Raw genomic sequence first — 18694 nt, 5'->3', positions numbered from 1 at the left:
ATATATAAGAAAAATATAAAGAAAACTCACTTTAAATTCCCACATTAGTTGCCTTTTGCTTTATCTTGAACCCTTGACACCATCATTAAAAACAATATTTAAAAAAATGAAAATAATTAACTCCAATACCAAATGTCCAAAATTGGTCAAAAGGAAAAAATCCCCCCAGAAGGCCACTCAATGCTACGTGTTGAATTTATGAACATGGAACATATCATATCCTTTACTCTCCACATCGACTGTCCTTCCTCTCCGATTGGAATTTTAACAAGTTGCAATAACAAGAACAAAAGCTGTGCTAATTCCCCAAAGACAGACCGAGGCACATTAACAATTTAAATACAACAAAACCAAATCGAAATAAAACAAAATATATATATAAATGAGCAAGACGATCGTTGTGGAGCAAAATTTGCACTTTTCGACTCCGAAGACTTCAATTCCGAACCGAATCCCGAGGAGAACAAAAGCCCGGAGCAAAGGAACCTAAGTCAACACCGAAAAAAAAACCCCTCCAGATCGAGAAGAAGACTCTGGACCATCCCGCATCCCAAAGCAGTTCCAGTTCCCAATCCCAATCCCAGTCCCAGTCCCAGGTCGGAGCTGGTCAGTGGGAAATGTGAGCTGGTAATGGGGTATAGACGGGACTGGACTTGGCAGGACTGGACTGGAGGAGGAGGAGCTGAGAATCCCCGAGAGCTCATTAAAAAATACCAAAATCTTTGTACTGAAAATGTGACAAAATTTTTAAATCACCTTCACTCAGAGCGGCCAGAAACCGAGATGGAGCCACAGTGGGGCAAAGTCATCAAGATATATCTATAAAGTTTTGCCTAAAAGCCGAAGTAGCTTGGATTTATAATTTTAAGTAAGGAGTATGCAAATAAATACATTAAAAAATTATCCATAAAGTCATTGTGTTTCTTGAAGAGTCAGTAAATATTTTTTCAAAAAAGTATTATAAGAAAAACAACATAAAATCGGTTAGATATTGTTTTAAAAACTCTTTAAGTTGCTAAATAAAATATAAAAGTTTTGCTTTCCAGTCAAAATATGATAATTTTTATATAACAACAAGAGCTTTAAACTCTGAAAATACTTTAGTGTTTCTTAAAGAATCTGTAAATAGTTTTCAAAGAACTCTAAAAATATAAACAAAGTAAATTTGATAAAATATTGTTTAAAAAACTTTGTAAATTGCTTAGAAAAATATATAAGTTTTGCTTTGAAGTCAAAATATAATCATTTTGATTGAAGAACCTGATCTTTAAACCCTAAAGATACTTTAGTGTTTCTTGAAAAGTCAGTAAATATTTGCTCAAATTTGGATTACAATAAAAATAAAGTAAAATTAGTAAAATATTGTTTAAAAAATTTTGTTACTAGCTTAATAAAATACAAAAGTTTCGCTTTGAAGTTCAAATACTTTTATATAAGAAAAGGAGTTATAAACTCCTTATCAACATAAAACAGGAACTTTTGAGCATTTAAATGCAGTATCAATCTCGAGAAAATAGGAAAATATTTTTTAAAAGGAATATTAGAAGAAATTAAAATAGTCTCATTAAAATATTGTTTAAAAACTTTGTAAGTTGCTATTAAAAAATATTAAAGTTATCCTTAAAGATGAATTATATGACTTCTATAGAAAAACCTTATCTATCCACTTCTGATCAACATGAAACGGATACTTTTGAGAATTACATATTTCTTGAAGGGAGTATCATAATAAAAATAGTACAAAATTAATAAGATATTGTTTAAAAACTAGATTTATTTAAAATGTAGATTTTAAGAATATTAAAGGTCGAAATATAATAAATTCCATATAGAAACATTAACTCTAAACTCTTGATTAACATAAAACAGGTTATTTTGTTTTATTATTCTTAATACGTTCGTAAACATTTTGAAAATGAAGTATTTTGTATAAAAAAACTAAATACATAAATAAATCAAATTGATTAAATATTGTTTTTAGAACTTAGTAAATTATATAATAAAATTACTTAAGTTTTCCTTGAATTTCGACATAAGATCAATTCCTTATAAATAATATAAATAAGATACTTTAATGCTTTTTAGTGTTTATTTTTCTTGAGAAATTAGTTAATACTTTTTTAATGGAGTATCTTAATAAAAATATAGGAAAATTGTTTAGATATTGATTTAAAGGCTGTGTAAATTGCTTTTTAAAAAATATTATAAGTTTGTTCAGGATTCGAGTTATGATAAAATCGATAAAGGAATCTAAGCTTTAAAATCCTGATTGACATAAAAAAGGGTACTTTTTGACTTAAGAGGCTCCTAGAAACATCTTTAAAATATTCTTTTATTCTTTATATTTAGTTTTTCATTCTTTATATTTATTCCTTTATTTTTATTTTCTTATTTTCCAGTTATTTTTTATATTTCTTCTTCTAAAAAGGTAGAGATTGGAAAAAGTACTTCCGTTTAAGGAATAAACAATATTTTTTAGGGACCTCAACCACTGTGCCTTGGAATGCCACAGACTTGCGATTCCGACTGCTCCTCGGGACGAACTGGGATCGGCTGCTAGAGTCTGGGATCTTGGATCTGTGCCTCGGTGATGCATTCGTCTGTTGCCTCGAAGTGGCAGGAATCCGCTGGATGCGGTGAAGCAGACGAGGTGGAAAGGAGCTGTGGGGGGGGGCGGAGGGTTTAGTCAACAAAGGTGAGCCCCAGAAAAGTGCAAGTGATGCTCATGTAGGAAATCAAGTTACCCCTCCCAAGGAGACAAAGAGTAAGGACCCGAGCTCAAGAGTTTGCGCTTTTGTGTGGAGTTCTTTTTCTTTCTCTTTTTTTTTGTTTTTAATGAGCCTCTAATTGACATCTGCATTTATTTCGCCCCGAGTCGGGCGACCATCGATCACTGGTTCGGGCGGAGCAAGAACGGAATAAAAAAAAGAATATTTTAATTGGCATTTTAACTAAAAGTGTTTAGGCTTTAGTTAAAATTGTTTGACCAGCAAAACTGACTGAGAACTGGTTTTCCCACTTCGGCACGTTCAACCCAATTAACGCGGGTCCCCACCAAAGGCGGTGCGCGGTGGGGATGGGAGGGGGGATTTCTGGGATAATGGCATGCCCCGCTTGCGTATTATGCAAAAATGAATATTGCAAATTGATAAGAGAGTGAGAGAGAGAGAGAGAGAGAGAGAGGGAGACGGGGCTTATCCGCAAAGAGATTGAGAATCGTTCTTTGTCGGCTGTCGGCACATAAAGCGAATGTCGCACGCACTGCTTGCCTCATTTAACCAAATCGAAAGCGACGATGCAACCAGCAAGGTTTGATCAGTGATGTCACCAAAAAAACTAAAAAAAGCTTTAGAAAGAAGCTGAACTAACAAGGATCAGCTACAAGAAAGCTCTTCAAGCGTACGGTAAATATAAAGAAAAACTGGTATAATTCTGGTAAGGTTCTGTTATATTTCTGGTATAACAAAATATTTTTTATGATAATAAAATCATTAGATCATATAATTAAAAATAAAAATGAACGAATCCATAAGCCATATAGCTTAAAATGGCACTACATTAAGCGATAGAAACTCTTAAAAAACAAAATGACAGAGTTCAAATTATCTATTATATGCTCAAGTATTCTTAACTCTTGAAACATTTTATATTATTTGTATGTATTTCATTCGTTATAGTTTTTTCTATTTATTTCCTATTTATTTATTTTATTATTATTATTTTTATTTACTACCATCTTTATTCGTTCTATTTTTCAACTTCAACCGAAGGAAACCTAACATTTTAATTTATTGCCTACGAAATTTATCAGGTATACCATATAAATTGGTCTGGAATTTAAATCCTTAAATAATAATGCTTATTATTATTAATTAATTATAATTATATTAATCAAAAAATTAAAATGCGATTTAAAATTTAAATGCGATTTACTTAGCTTGATCCCATATTTACTAATACCATATCCCAACAACTTTTCTTTCTTTTTTGAAAAATACACATTATTTCTTATTTATCTGTTAATTATTGTTAATAATACGATACCAAAATCTTTCCAAGATCTTTAGGTACAACATTAGCTTTACTTCTCTAATATAATTAAGTTTTTTACATTTTGATTAATTTTAAATTTTCTTTAAATAATAATTAAAATAAATAATTTCAAACATTATGAAATTCCTTACATTTTAAAGAAATTTCAAATATCTTTTAATAGGAATTATATAAGAAAATAAATTAAATTCGATTAACTGCCAAATATTCTGAATTCTATTAATTTTTCTAAAGCTTAACATATCTTTTTAGCTACTAAGATGATTTAAAAAGATGATATTCTAAACCTACATATTCCCTACTACTTTCCTTACTGTCAGCACTGCCTGGAAAAGAAAAAAACTGGCAGCACTGGTGATCAACATTGCCCTCTCTTCATCCCCCATCTTCACCACCGAAAGACGACAAAAAAGGGCAAAGCCACAGAAGAGAATAAAAGCAGCGCCCAGAAAGAGGGATGGGTGGGGAAGAGAGGGGGGAGCAGGTGAAGGGCAGCCCTCTTACGCACCATGAGGAGCGAGGAGCGAGCTACCTCTTCTTTGCCTTCTCCTTCTCCTTCTCCTCTCCTTCTTCTTTCTCTGCCTCTACCCATTCCCACTGTCATTCCCGTTCGCCTTCTCCTGCGCTTCCCTTAAAAGCCAATTAAATGTGAGATCGTGTAATTGGCAAATTAATTTCAAACCAATTATAATGAAAACGACCACAAAATACGAAATGCGGAATAAGAAACGCACAAAAAGAGAGGGACAGTGAAAGAGTGCGAGACAGAGAGGAAGGCCGAAATACGAGAGAGACAGCTAGAGAGCTATAAAAAGAGCAAAGCTTCAAGGAGTGGGAGTGAGCAGGAGCGATCAGTTATGTCACTAAAGAACGGCGCATTCTTGGCCTTTGTTTCTTCTCTTTTTTTTCTTTTTTTTCTTTTTTTTCTTTTGGTTTCCACCTGATTTTTACCTTTATTTTTTTTAGCAAGGCAATTATAATGAAAACACTGGGTTAGAGAGGAAGAAGGCAATAAGAGGTCGAAGGACCTAACGTGCACACCTCATTTTTCATTTCAACGCGAACGCACTTCTTTTCCTCCATAAAAACAACAACAAACTGGTTTCCTTTCTTAACATTTTACCTCTCCTCCTTTTAGTGTCGCTCAATTATTAATAAAACCAATTGCAGGCTCGCCTCCAATTCGGGAAGCTTCTTGCTTGCTTCACGGATCCGCTCACGCGCTCATCTCTGATTCTCGCAGCCGGTCCACATGTTAACTTTTTAATTAACGAGTTTTCTTTTTCGATTTCAATTTGCCAAGCTTCGCTTGCCTTCGCTTGGCCGCAAACTGCCCACAAAACTGGCCCAGAGCCACGCTACCTCTTTCTCTCTCTCTGTTGGTCTATCTATCCCTGTCTGTCCTTACAGACCAACGTCCCTAAAAGGCTCTTCACAAGAATATCGAATTAAGAATTAAAAAGACCCTGAGAATATCAAGAAAATATTTTTAAAATACTCGTGTATATTTAGGTTATAAAATACTATTTTGGTTTACAAATATTCTTGATCAACAATCTACAGTCGACTTGATCTAGCCATGTCCGTTAGTCCTTTTGTCCGTTTGACCTTTTTCACTCAAAACAATCTCTTAGTTTTCAAGCTTTTCAGAAAAATGATCCAAAAAGTACTTTGGCAAGGAAGTATTCTTTGTTTTTAACATACATATCACGCACTTTTAGTAAAGAATCATTAAAAGAATTTCAGAATTAAATATTATACAAATCGGACGATTATAGTTATGTTTATCCATCTTTATATTATTTTCCCATACATTTTCCTATTGTTTATATGCTAGCGATTTTATAGCAATACATATTTGATAAAATATGGAAAAATAAATAGAAAAAGAAGGAAAAATAACTTTGGAAAGTCGAAGTTTATATACTATTGGAGTTTGCAATCGAATTATAGGATCCAATAGGAAATCTATCATAATTAAGTTTAAAATAATCGAATTTAAATCGATATTTATCAATATTTTTATAACAACAATTTTTTTCGACAACTTAAAGTTACAAAAAACTTATAACTAAGCCAAAAAAGCATTCTGAATGCTTTTCTATGTTGTTTGTCATTAAGTTAATAATATTAATCTGCATACTGAATTTAAAAATTAAATTTCTTTAAAAAAATTTGACAATTTTAATTCTAGAACCTCTTATAAAAATGGAAAAAAAATGGTTTCATCTCCTCTGTTGATGATGATCAAGATTTTATGTGACTTATAGAGTGAAAAAAGACTCCTTCACTGCGTTGCAAGTTTCAGAATAAAATTATAATACCTTACAAAGGATATACTAATATGAAGATTCATAGTTCCTCTTACAGATGTTGCACTGTACTTCCCTCCTGGTGGCTACTTTGGGCGCAACCTTAGCGCACTTTTATTTTAATTTAATTTAGCCGCAAAACAGTCAAGAGTCGCAGCCAAAGTCGCATGCTACCAATTGCAGGCTGGCCCCCGGTGTCTCAGTGACTGCATCCCCTGACCCTCTTCTGGGCCTTGTTTTTCTTAACAACAAGTTTTGGGCCGCCTATGCGACTTTAGGCCCGATGTTGGACTTCGGATCGAGAGAGCGGGGTCTTGGAGTTGGACTTGCGAGTGTTCGGCATGAGGTCCACACAGTCGAATGAATGCAATGCCATTTATTAATAAAATATTTGCAAATTGTTGTCATGTTACCGCCCCTCGTCCCCTCGTCCCCCGCCCCCGCCACGCTCCTTGGGCCGTTCTAGTTGAGTGCCAGAGTGTCATAAATTAAAGGATTAGCAGAGCGGAGAGGGGGGCGGGCAGGATGCGGGGGGAAATGGTCAAGGAATACAGTCCAGATCCAGCTTAAACGGCGGAAGGGGGATTGAGGGGGATGTAAGCGGACGAGGGGCTCGCGGCCTGAGCAAGTTGTTAGCATTAAAGCGGCACAATCACAATGTGTGGCAATTACACTTGCCCACAAGGTTTTTTATTGCCCAAGAAAGAATATCAATGCAAATGTATAAAAAAAAAAAAATTAAAATAAGTTATTAACTTGATAATTTAGGTAAAAAGAAATCCTAAAATAAGTATGTTAAAATTCGAATATTTATTAAAATATTCATTAATATCTGTAAAGATTTAATTGGGATTAAATTAATCCATGTCACGAAATCGTAATTTGCAACTTGGGAATCTATCGATGAATAACACTTTTTAAATTTAAAGCAAATTTACCGAAAATCATTATTAGAAAAATTTTAGTAAAAGTTCAAGAAATGTATTTAATCAACAGTTTTGTATTATTGTATTCGTTAATTTATTTCTTTTAATTGAATGAATAACACTTTTCAAATTTAAAACAAATTTACTAAAAATCATTATGAAAAAGATTTTACTAAAAGGGCATGAAATATATTTAATTAACATTTTTGTATTATTGAACTTGTTAATTTTGTTCCTTTAATATAAATCATTATAAGTCACTTATTATAAATTATATATTATAAATGATTACTGCATTAATAATTTATTTTCCTCGCCAATTTATATTTCCTTAAATAAATAAATAAATTACTCTAAATACTCTATGATAAGGATTCTACATTTCTGCCCAGTAAATAAAATAAATAACGTGTCACTGACTTTCTAGCTTTCTGGTTTTAATTTTCAATATAAAAGTATCGAGAAATTTAATTAACTAAATATGCCCAAAAATAGAGATTTAGTTGTGATTACTTCAATAATTTTTTTTTTTTAATTTGCCAAAAAATATTGTCCCAAAATAATAAATGAATTAATCTAAATACTCTACTTTAAGGCCTATATTTTTACTCTCCAGTAAATAAATTATAAAAGTATAATTTTAATTAACTAAATATGCCCAAAAATAGAGATTTAGTTGTGATTCCTACAATAATTATTTATTTTTTAATTCGCCTATTGATATTTTAATCAAGAAAATAAATGAATTATTCTAAAAACTCTATGTTAACGGTTCTATTTGTCTCTCCAGTAAATAAATTTATTAATGTGATGCCACTGACTAATTAGCTCCCTAGTCATAAGATTCAATATAAAACTATTTATAAATTTATTTAACTAATTACATTTTTATTTCCCTTATTCAACATCAAAGTTGCACCAATTTCTATCTTTCCTTCACGAACATACCAAAAAGTATGCTATGTTTTACCAACTTTCCTATTTCCCTGCTGATTAGTGTTGTCAGAAAGGGGGAGAGAGAGAAGGAGATAGGTCTGAGAGGGCGTTGCATGTAGGTGCGTCTTCGTCGTCATCAGCTACTGTGCTACTAACTCCTGCCTCCCCGTCTCTCTCCCACACACAAACATCTCCCAAAGGTGCGCGTGCGCGCCCTGCTCCACAGATAAGATCACCGAAGAGAGGTAGCAAGCGAAAGAGACAGAGAGAGAGAGGGGGGGGGGAGCGAAAGAAAGGGAGCCCCCAGACAGACAATAAGCCGTACTAATAGGCTGTTCTTGTTGTTGCTGTTGTTTTTGTGTCGGAGATGGGGAAAAAAGGCAATAAAGATGGAGAAGCAGAGGCAGGTCCCTCCTTTTTTTCCTCCCCTTCTCACTGCCGTCGTTCCAGCTTACATTTGCCACATTTGTATGAATAATTTAATTATTGTTTAAATGTTAATTAATGCAACGTGCACTGCACTGCTCCTCCTCCTGTATCTCTCTCTTTCTTTTTCTTATTGTCTGGCAAACATTTTTTGCACCTCAAAAGACAGAAAGAGAGAGAGAGAGAGAGCGCGACTTGATAGACAGCCTGACTGACAACAAACATCGCTGGCGGAAGAGTAAATAAATTAATGGAGGGCCACTGGAAAGCTACACGGTAACAGCGAAAGAGATCAAAAGAGAGTGGGCGTCATGCAAATGTGTGAAATTTCCAATTAGATGCACCAACTGGGATAGCGAGTGGGTGAGAATGAGATGGGGAGCAAAGAGAGTGAGAAACTCAAAGGGAGAGAGGTCTCCAAGGAGTGGCAATGGGAAAGTTGAAAGGATTTAACGGGATAAATATGTTTTTTTACAAATAAAATATACTTGTAGATCCCTTTTAATGGAGTAAATACTATTTACTATTGCTTTTTTACTATTTTTACTATTTGTTTACTATTAAAATTCGACCTATTTTGACAGAACCTTTTCGCTTTATTAGTTTTTTGTCAAAGAGTGTTTACTAGTGAGATCCTTTTAGAAAAAAGAATCAGTTTTCTTTTGTTAGCTTGTGCAGATTTAATTTTTCTGTTTTTTTTCGCTGATCGCTGCACTTCTGGTGGCAACACTGCCCACGCCAGCAACATCTGCCTTCGTGTAATCCGAGACGGAAGCAATTAGCGAGGCGCAGAGCGGAGAGTGGAGCGTGGAGAGTGGAGAGTGGAGCGTGGAGAGAGATGCTTCGGTTCTTAATTAGAACAAATGGCAAAAATAAACAACGGACGTAGCACAAAAACAAGGCAAGCCAAAACCTAATGTAAACTAATTAAAAACAAGAAAGAAAGCTAACTTCGGCACGCCGAAGTTTATATACCCTTGCAGATAGAACTTCTATGAATAAAAAACCATACAATATAAATGATATATATTTGTGTTAAAAAACAATGAAGTAATACCTGCTTTCGTTGTATTCATCTATACATATTAACATATATTTGCAGTTTTACATTCAAAGATTTGCATTTTTCCTCTACATCAAACGATCGTTTGTATGGCACCTATATGATATAATAGTCCGATTTTCATGAAATTTGACACAAAATTTAAGACTAATATAAAATGCCTATACCTAAAATTTGATGAAAATCAGTTGAAAACTGAAAAGGTTATAAATTTAATTGTATTAATTTCTCGATCGTTCCTATGGGAGCTATATGATATAGTAGTCCGATTTTCATAAAATTTTATGCAAAATTGTAGAGTATAGTAAAATGGCTATATCTCAAATTTGATCTAGTTCTATTGAAAACTGAAAAAGTTAAAAATTTTTTTGTAAAAATTTTCCGATCATTCCTATGGCAGCTATATGATATAGTCGTCCGATCCGGCCCGTTCCGACATATATACGAATGAGAGTATATAGAAAGCTAACTACAAAGTTTCTTTCAGATAGCTTCAAAACTGAGAGACTAGTTTGCGTAGAAACGGACAGACGGACAGACGGACAGACGGACAGAAGGACAGACGGACAGACGGACAGACGGACAGACGGACATGGCTAGATCGACTCGGCTGTTGATCCTGATCAAGAATATATATACTTTATATAGTCGGAGGTGCCTCCTTCACTGCGTTGCAAACTTCTGACTGAAATTATAATACCCTGCAAGGGTATAAAAAAAAAAAAAAGGAAAGGATCGTTGCGAAAAAGTTTCAACTTACATATGCAGAAATTGAGTTGTTGTTTCTCGTGTTGCTGGTGTTATTTATTGTTGCTGCTGCTGCTTTACTGCCGCTTCTGTTTGCTTTTCTTTAGAGCTGACCGTTCGTTCGGTTGAATTTCTTCGCTTCGCTTTTCTTTTCTTTTCTTTTCTTGTTTCTTGTTTCTCTTCTGTTGTTTTTGTGCAGGAAGCAAGGCCTTTTTATTTATTTAGCTGCGGTCGTTATTATTCAATTGTTGTTGGTGCACACAGGAATGCGTTAGCCGCTTCGCTTTGTTTATGTTATTCAATTTGCGCTAATTGAATGCGAATTCTCGCCACTCGCACGCATGAAAATTCCGCACGTGAGGCGGGGCAAACGACGATGACGGCGGGGGCGGGGGGCGGGGGCCGGCACCGAGAGCGAGAGCGAGAGCAGGAGAGAGCAGCGGTCGCGTCAAAAGAGAGTGAGATCTGATTGCTTTTGTCACTGCTTTATTTGCCGATTACCGTTATTTGCTACTTGTGTGTGGGCGCAAGATCACGGCACGGATACGAAGGCGGAGAGAGAGATAGAGAGAGAGTGCGAGAGCGAGTGATATAGGGAGATCAAGAGCGTGAGTAGGCGAGAGCTTTTCCGACACCTGCCACACACAAATACGCACACACACACACACACACACTACTCACAGGCACACGCACCGAACTCGACTTAATTAGTTAGCTCGTAAATTTGCATATTTCAAATAATTGCTGTTGCCTTTGCTTTTGCTGTTTGTTTCTTGTGGCATGTGTTGCACTCAATACACGTACGTACACAGAAAAAAAATAAACAACTGTTCGTTTGGTTCGTGACTTTGTTTTGATTTCGCTACTGGGATGCTAAAGTTGCTTCTTCTGCCAACTAGATTCTTCTCCTGTTTTTTTTTGTCGAACGCGCGCACACACGACCGCCAGCGCCGGAGTTCAAATTTCGAATGCCGCAGAAAAGCGGCTGCATGAATGAAGCAGTAGCAGCAGCAGCGGCAGCAAGAGCAGCGGCAACAGCAGCGGCAGCGACGCACAGTGGTCGAATCTGCTCATATGGTCGGTAAATTTAAATGGCATGCGTAGCTTACAAATAGTATGATCGGTTTTATAATGTTGTTTACCCCCTAAACATGAATATTGCTATTATTTTTTACAATTTCGTTATTTGTGTTGTTTATTTATTTATATTTTAGGGTGTTTTTAATTTTTTTTTAACTTGCTGGGTTTTATAAATTTTATCAGTAGAGGAGTCTTTTTTGGCCCTATAAATCAGATGTATAAAATATTGATAAACCGAGTTGCTCCACCTAAGAATGAAGTGAATATTACTATTATTTTTTACAATTTGTGTTGTTTTTTGTGTTGTTTATTTATTTATATTTTAGGGTGTTGTTTTATTTTTATAAAGTTGCTGGGTTTTATAAATTGAATTAAAAGTTTGCAACGCAGTCTAGCCTATAAATCAGATGTATAAATTATTGTTAAACCGAGTTGCTCCACCTAAGAATGAAGTGGCCCATTTTTCCCAAATTAATTAGGTTTCTTCATGAAAATAGTGTCAAATAATAATAAATAAAAAAATTTAAGTTTTAAATTAATAATTATTATTTTCTACACCAATTAAAATATAGTACAGTAATGAGTATTACAATGAACTATTGATTGATTGTAAATTCGTCCCCCTGATCCCATTACAAATTACAGGAGTATAACATACATATATTTTGTGAAGTTCCTCACCTTTATTGCTTTATAACCATATTGAATAATAATATATTAAAGTAAGAAGGTACAAGTGAACTTACAAGTCGGAATTCTAGAACACATAGCATATAACCGAGAAAACTTTTAAGTTTAAGGGTTGTCAAAAATAAATAGATAAAATTAATAAGAGGTTTCACACAATAATTAATTTAAGAAATATGGAGTTTATTTCAATTTCCAACTTATAAAATTGTAAATATTATTGACAGTATTTAAGTTTTTAAGAGAATCAAAATTATTTGCAAAATACATGCTTTTAATTTTGTTCCAATTACGAGCCAGTATGGACCACTGTGCGACGCCGACTGCGTTCGTGGGTAGGTGGTTGCTGCTCTCTCTTATGCTCTCGCTCTCGCGCTCTCCCTCTCTCTCTCTTATCAGCAGGCGAGACCGGCATTTGCTCGCACTCTCTCTGTCGCTCTGTGAGGGTTGTTCGTGCTCTTTGGGGGTTCGCTAACGGGTTCTTGGAGCCCTGCGCTGCCATTGGATGCCGCCTCCTGGAAGCCGGCTGCCTATCACAGGTGCTCGAAGGCTCCCCCCTCGCCGTTATTGAGGGTGGCTCTGTTGGCAATGTTGGCACTGTTAGACCGCTGTTAGCGGCGAGGGCGACACCTGTAAGCGCTGCGTAGGCGCACCTGTACCGTAGGTGGAGCTTCCAATAGTTTTTAGCGCTCTCATTCCCAGTGCCAAGGCAACCCCCGCGCAAAAAGGAACAATCGTTTATCCTTTCCATATCAATTCGATCCGATGTGATTCGTTTCGATGCTGATGATGCAACCCTTTACCCCGCGCACAGTGTGACCTCCGAAGGTCGAACGAATATTTAATTTCGAGATTCTTTTTAAAGTAAACTATGAAACTTGGGAAATAATATAATTATGATCACTGCAATTACTGGAAATTCATTTAGAATATATGGAATATTGGAAGACTGGAATGAGATGGTTTCTTCCAATTCAACTTATTCCAATAATAAAATTTCTGTTTTTAAGAAGAATATATGAGTTTTAAAAAGTATAATTATATTTTTAAAGATATTATATAAATTTATTTTTATCTCAGTGGTTTATTTAAGGACTTATCCCAAGCTAAATTATTGGAATCTATTTATTTAATACCCAATACATTTAGCGATTTATTATTTTGAGCGCTCACTGTATTTATTTGCAGCATTCGCGTTACTAATTCCGCTGTTATTGCCCAAGAAGAATAATAATATCACCAACAACCGCACAATGAATTAACTGCATAAATAATTCCCCGAAACTGAGCTGGGCGACGGAGACGGGGACGGGGAAGACCCACCCCACCAAAGGACCAAAGGGGTGCATCCCTTGTCCGCGTTGAGAGACAGGAGCAGGAGCTTCTCTACTGGTGGCACAACAGCACAGCTCTTAACTCCAAGGGGTAACGGGGCAGGGGCAGGGTGCTGGGCATTATTCATACATAAAAAGCCAATTAAAAATTTATAATAAACCCCGCGCCAAGCTGCCGTTGCATCAACCCCAAAAAAAAAGAGGCTGAAAATAAAAAGAATTAAATATCGTACAGACCAAGGCACAGTGGTTATAAATCCATGCAAGCAGTGAAGTTGAGGAATTTGGCACAAGATCATTTCGAATTTTATTTTGTTTCATTTTATCTTTTGAATTTTGCTTTAAAGAAATTTTTTAAATTTAATAAATAACGACTTTTATTGCACTTTCAATTCATTGAAGGTAATTAACATTCAATCATAGGGTATTTCAAAGGTAGAACTTAGAGTTTTAAAAACTCTCACTGTATTTGAAATCCAAATAAAAGAAATTCGAGTTCAAGAAATCTGACTTCAAGTTCTAAATCTTAAAACTAGAAACTTGAAACTTGGCTTGGCATTCGTCTGTCTATCTAAATAAATAAAGTCCGAGTTAAAGAAAACTCATTTGAAACTAGAAACCCGACTTGGCATATGTTTATCTCTAAATTTCTGAAAAATTAGAAAAATGCTGCTTACGCCAGGAATGTCGAGGCATTGTTTACCTTAGAAGTTTGCAATTTGATTAAATTGTAACTGGGAATAAAGGTATTTGTTTAAAAAGCACGAAGCTATATCAATTTACTATTTGCCGATTGGTTCCTATGCGAGTTATATTCGACACTATTGTAAAGGTTGCTACTCCGCAGTAACAGAAGGTAATATTACGACATAACAAAAAATTCCTGTTATAAAAAATGACTAGTTATATGCTATAATTGTATGATTTTTATAAAATTAAATTCATAATTGATTATTCAAAAAAATATTCAATTTTAGGAGAAGACTTCGTATAAATACTTTCGGGAAGCTGCAGTCCCGTAGATTACCTTAAATTAGGAAACATATTGTTAATTTTCATAAATAAATACATAAAGTCCGCATTATGTAAAAATTGTTACAAAGTTATGAACGTAAAATAATAACAAAATTAATATAAAATTATTCCAAACAATAAAACAATACTATATCATTAAAAATTATCAGATATCCATAATATAGAAATAAGTTGAAAAACAAAAAAGTTATAATTAAATTTCTAATAATGTTCCGACTCATATTAGAGCTAAAATATATACTGGTTCCAAGATATATACTAGATGTAATATAAAGAACAAAAGAAGTAAAAATTGCCTTGAAACGGGAGATGAACATGGCTAAATCGACTCGACTGCTGATGCTGCTCAAGAATTTATAAGCTTTACAAGCTTCTAACTATAATTTTAGCATATTATATACTTAAACTATATATAACTATAGCTATAATTATCTATGATCACCACCTTCCTGATAGGTCTATATCAATACCCATTATATTTGGTACCCACTGTGCCGAGGCATGTGGAAATGACCAATGGAGAGGTGGGGCACTTCGAGGGGGAGTATCGCACGCACCTAGCGCTAAATTAGATGTAAAATAATGAACATTTCAATTAAAATAATTAATATTATGGTGCACCAAGAGTGCGGAAGAGTGGGATATATGGACGAAGGACACACACTAAGCACTCAATTAACCATTTTAATGTTTATGGATCAGGTTAGCCTGAAGGATGTGCCAATGGGGTGGGATGATGCTGGAGATGCTGTGCTTTTTAATTATAATTAAACATGCGAGCAACCGAATGTAGAAAGAGCAGCGGGAGAGGGGTGGCGAGTGGGTGGTGGTTGAATGGCTCGCTTCTAAGTTCTCTTTCTCTCTCTCTCTCTCTGCTCAGGACATAATCACTTAGCCGCGTGCAGAGCCGCATTTAAAATTAATTCTGCTCAAGTGCGTTTCTTCGAAAGAGACACAGAAAAAAAGAGGAAGAAAAAAAAAAGCACGTGGCACACGTGAGCGGGACTGGGGGGGAGGTAGGTGAATGCGGAGGGTGTTGCCCCCATTTACCGTTGGAATATATATGTATATACGCGAGCGAAACAAATTGCACGCTAATTGCTCATGTTCAATTAAAAGCAACGACGACGACGGTCCCAGCGAACTCCAAAATGAAGGCCATACTCTCCACATTGCGAACCCATCTCCAACTCCAACTCCAATTCCAACTTCACCCCACACACCCCAAGCATTTCACCTAAGCCCGTTTCCGGCCAGTGATGCCCATACAATTCAATGGTCAAGACCAGAGAGAGCGGGAACATTCAAGTAATTTTGAATAACTTATATGATATTATGCTAGGTATTGAGGGATCATTATTTAGAGTTCATTAAATTTAATTTTATTTTTAAACTTAATAATTTATATATTTTAATTTAAATGTAGTATTTTCAGTCATCTTAATAACTCAACTATCTAACATTACAAAAATATTTTGATAACATGCCAAATTAAGTATTGCCATAATTATACTTTAACAAGTGTCATATATTTTATAAGCAGGAAGTACAATAATATTTGTGATCAGTGAATTTTTGAGGAGACTATATTATGTAGTTTATCTGATTTAATTTTAATGAAGTAAATACCATACATATTTAAACGAAACTATCTCAAAACATTTATATTATTTCATTATTTGTATTTATTTTTTTTTTATTTTTATTATTTAGAAACCATATTAATGCTCTCAAATGGACTTAAAAAATAAAGTTTCATAAAAAAATCTAGCTCCATTTATTATTTATTATTATTATTATTATTATTATTATTATTATTATTATTATTATTATTATTATTATTTTTATTATTATTATTATTATTATTATTATTATTATTATTATTATTATTATTATTGCTTCCTATCTACGTTTTCTTTAATTTCTCAGCTTGTTGTAATAATTTAATTAAACTTGCATTCCCATATCATACTAGAATCCCAAAAGACACTTATAAACCATATAAATCCGATAACGAATACTAAAATTAATCAAATTTCTATTGAAATATTTCGAAAACTTAAATTATAGAATTTTTAAAGCTTAAATTCGAGTTTAGCGCACATAAAAATTTGGAAAGAGTTTATTCCAGTGCTTGGTTCTAAAATTCTGCCGTCCTGTGTAGACTTTATATATTACACAGGCTAGATTAATTCGGCTGTTGATCTACATATATCCTTAAAAGAGACAATCGTAAAAAAAGCTATAATGACATCGTTGATCACTTAGCCTTTGGAATTTGGCGAACGCACACACATACTCTCGCACACTCTCGCACATTGACAGCTTTCCCACAAGAGAGGAAAGTGACACAGAGAGAGAGAGTGAGAGAGACGAAGAGAGAGTGAGGTGGTTGGTTGGCAATGCTTTTTGTTTTGGTTTTGATCCTTTGCGCAAATAATTGCCTAATTGTCTCTGGTCCGCCTCGCTCGCTGCCTCGCTGCCTCACTGCCTCACTGCCTCACTGCTTGCTGTCTCTGTCAGTGGCACGCATTTGTGGCTGCGTTCGACAGAAGGAGAGGAGTGGAGAGAGAGGGGAGAGGGGGCACTGTGGAAATGGCAACGCATATTTCTTACGCAAATCCATTTTCATCTATTAATTGGCAGCCCTCGGCAGCTGCTCCTTGTGGAATCCTGCTTCTGCTCCTGCCGCAGGACCATCGTTCCTCTTTTCTTTTTTATTTTACACAATTAAGCGCTTGTGCAAATAAAAAATGAGCAGAGCTCTCTCTCACTCCCATTTACCCCATTCCATTTCGGATTGCCCTTCTTCAAACTGAGCTGCGGTTCGATTTGCATACACACAACTCACATCCTGTGGCAGGACTCAGAATCGGACTCGGTATGCGGTTATCGATTGCCACTGGCATATCCCATAACCAAAACGGGATTATGTCTAGCATTTCTATTTCCATTTCCCCAGGACTGTCTTGATTTGTCTTCAACGAGCTATCAACATGATTTTTTACTTTTAACTCATTTGCATGGAAAATTACCTTAACGTTTATGGAAAACAGAAAAATAAGAAATACAGGAAAAAAGGGAAAGAAAAAATGGGGTAAAACCGAATATTAAGTGATCGCTGCAACATGGGTTAAATAATTGGATCTTGAGATATGGTTGCTCTTTTTATACGACCAATTAATGCTCTTTGTTTTTATTATTTTATAATCTTTCAAAGTTCTTAAAACTTTTTGTTGTAGTAAAAGAGGTTTTATGCATATTAAACGTCATCAGACACTGCAATCTAGACTTTTGTAATAAATTTCTACGTTTATTTGTTACTGTAACTACTATAGTAGTTAGTAGTATCTGTATATAGATCACTATATCCTAAAGTTCACATCTGAACTGCTAATAACTATATCTGATAGTTTCAATTTAAAAGAGAGAGTATTTTAAGGGTATTTTGTATTATATCCTTCCAAAGTTCTTAAAACTTTTGCTGCAGTAAACAAGGTTTTGGACATATTGAGCGTCATAAGACGATTCAATCTAGACTGTTCTACTTTATTTTTATGACCTTTATGACCTTCCTAAGCCTCCCATTCCAAATACCTAAGACTATGTGCTATTTAAAACATATTCCGTAAAGGGTATTTTAGCAACTGCTTGCCAAATAACATTTTCGCACGCCTCTTTTGGTTTGACTGCAAATTGTTATTGCAATTATTATTGCCGGCTTGTTGTCAACATATTGATAAAAGCCAGCCCGCCCTCTTTTGTACAAAACTCCCTTCAATAATTTGTATACGTATGTATATATGTATGTATATAGGGCAAGGAGAGAAGGCTTTGCTAACAAGCTGAGGCATAACGGTAATGTTATTGAATGAGGACATCGGCTGATTGCAGGCCATTGTCATCGCAGTATCGAATTACCGATATTACCATTACTAATTTACGGCCCATGACAATTGCATTTTAAAGTCCTGCGACAGCGAAACGTGGTTTAGGGAGGAAAATTTAAAATGAGTAGATAATATTAAAAAAGATATATATAAAAATAATTCAAGACAAGTCTTAAGGCAATACTTAAATAAAATTAAAGATCAT

At 34.8% G+C, this 18694-nt stretch overlaps 1 protein-coding gene and 1 long non-coding RNA gene across 3 annotated transcripts in view; one reads left to right on the top strand and one right to left on the bottom strand.

Annotated features, from left to right (window-relative positions):
• The window catches only part of Bx (LIM domain-containing protein Beadex), a 72862-nt gene that overhangs the window by 42029 nt on the left and 12139 nt on the right, over positions 1-18694 (bottom strand). Inside the window, exon 1 of one of the 2 annotated variants that reach the window (XM_086836743.1) lies at positions 10477-11440. The exons of the other annotated variant lie outside the window; for it this stretch is intronic. The gene's annotated coding sequence lies outside the window, so the exon portion shown is untranslated. Of the gene's footprint in view, positions 1-10476; positions 11441-18694 lie in introns of those variants that run through there. 2 annotated transcript variants of the gene reach the window in all.
• On the top strand, positions 12931-14891 carry LOC147643110 (uncharacterized). The gene is made up of 2 exons (XR_015272559.1): positions 12931-13094; positions 13419-14891. It is a non-coding gene; the product is annotated as an uncharacterized LOC147643110 (long non-coding RNA).

The sequence above is a fragment of the Drosophila serrata genome, unplaced genomic scaffold (genome assembly GCF_035046125.1).
Source record: "Drosophila serrata isolate PLE 108 unplaced genomic scaffold, ASM3504612v1 contig_293, whole genome shotgun sequence".
Lineage (NCBI taxonomy): Eukaryota > Metazoa > Arthropoda > Insecta > Diptera > Drosophilidae > Drosophila > Drosophila serrata.
The sequence above is the reverse complement of the archived record's forward strand: the minus strand, read 5'-3'. Positions and strand labels throughout refer to the sequence as shown.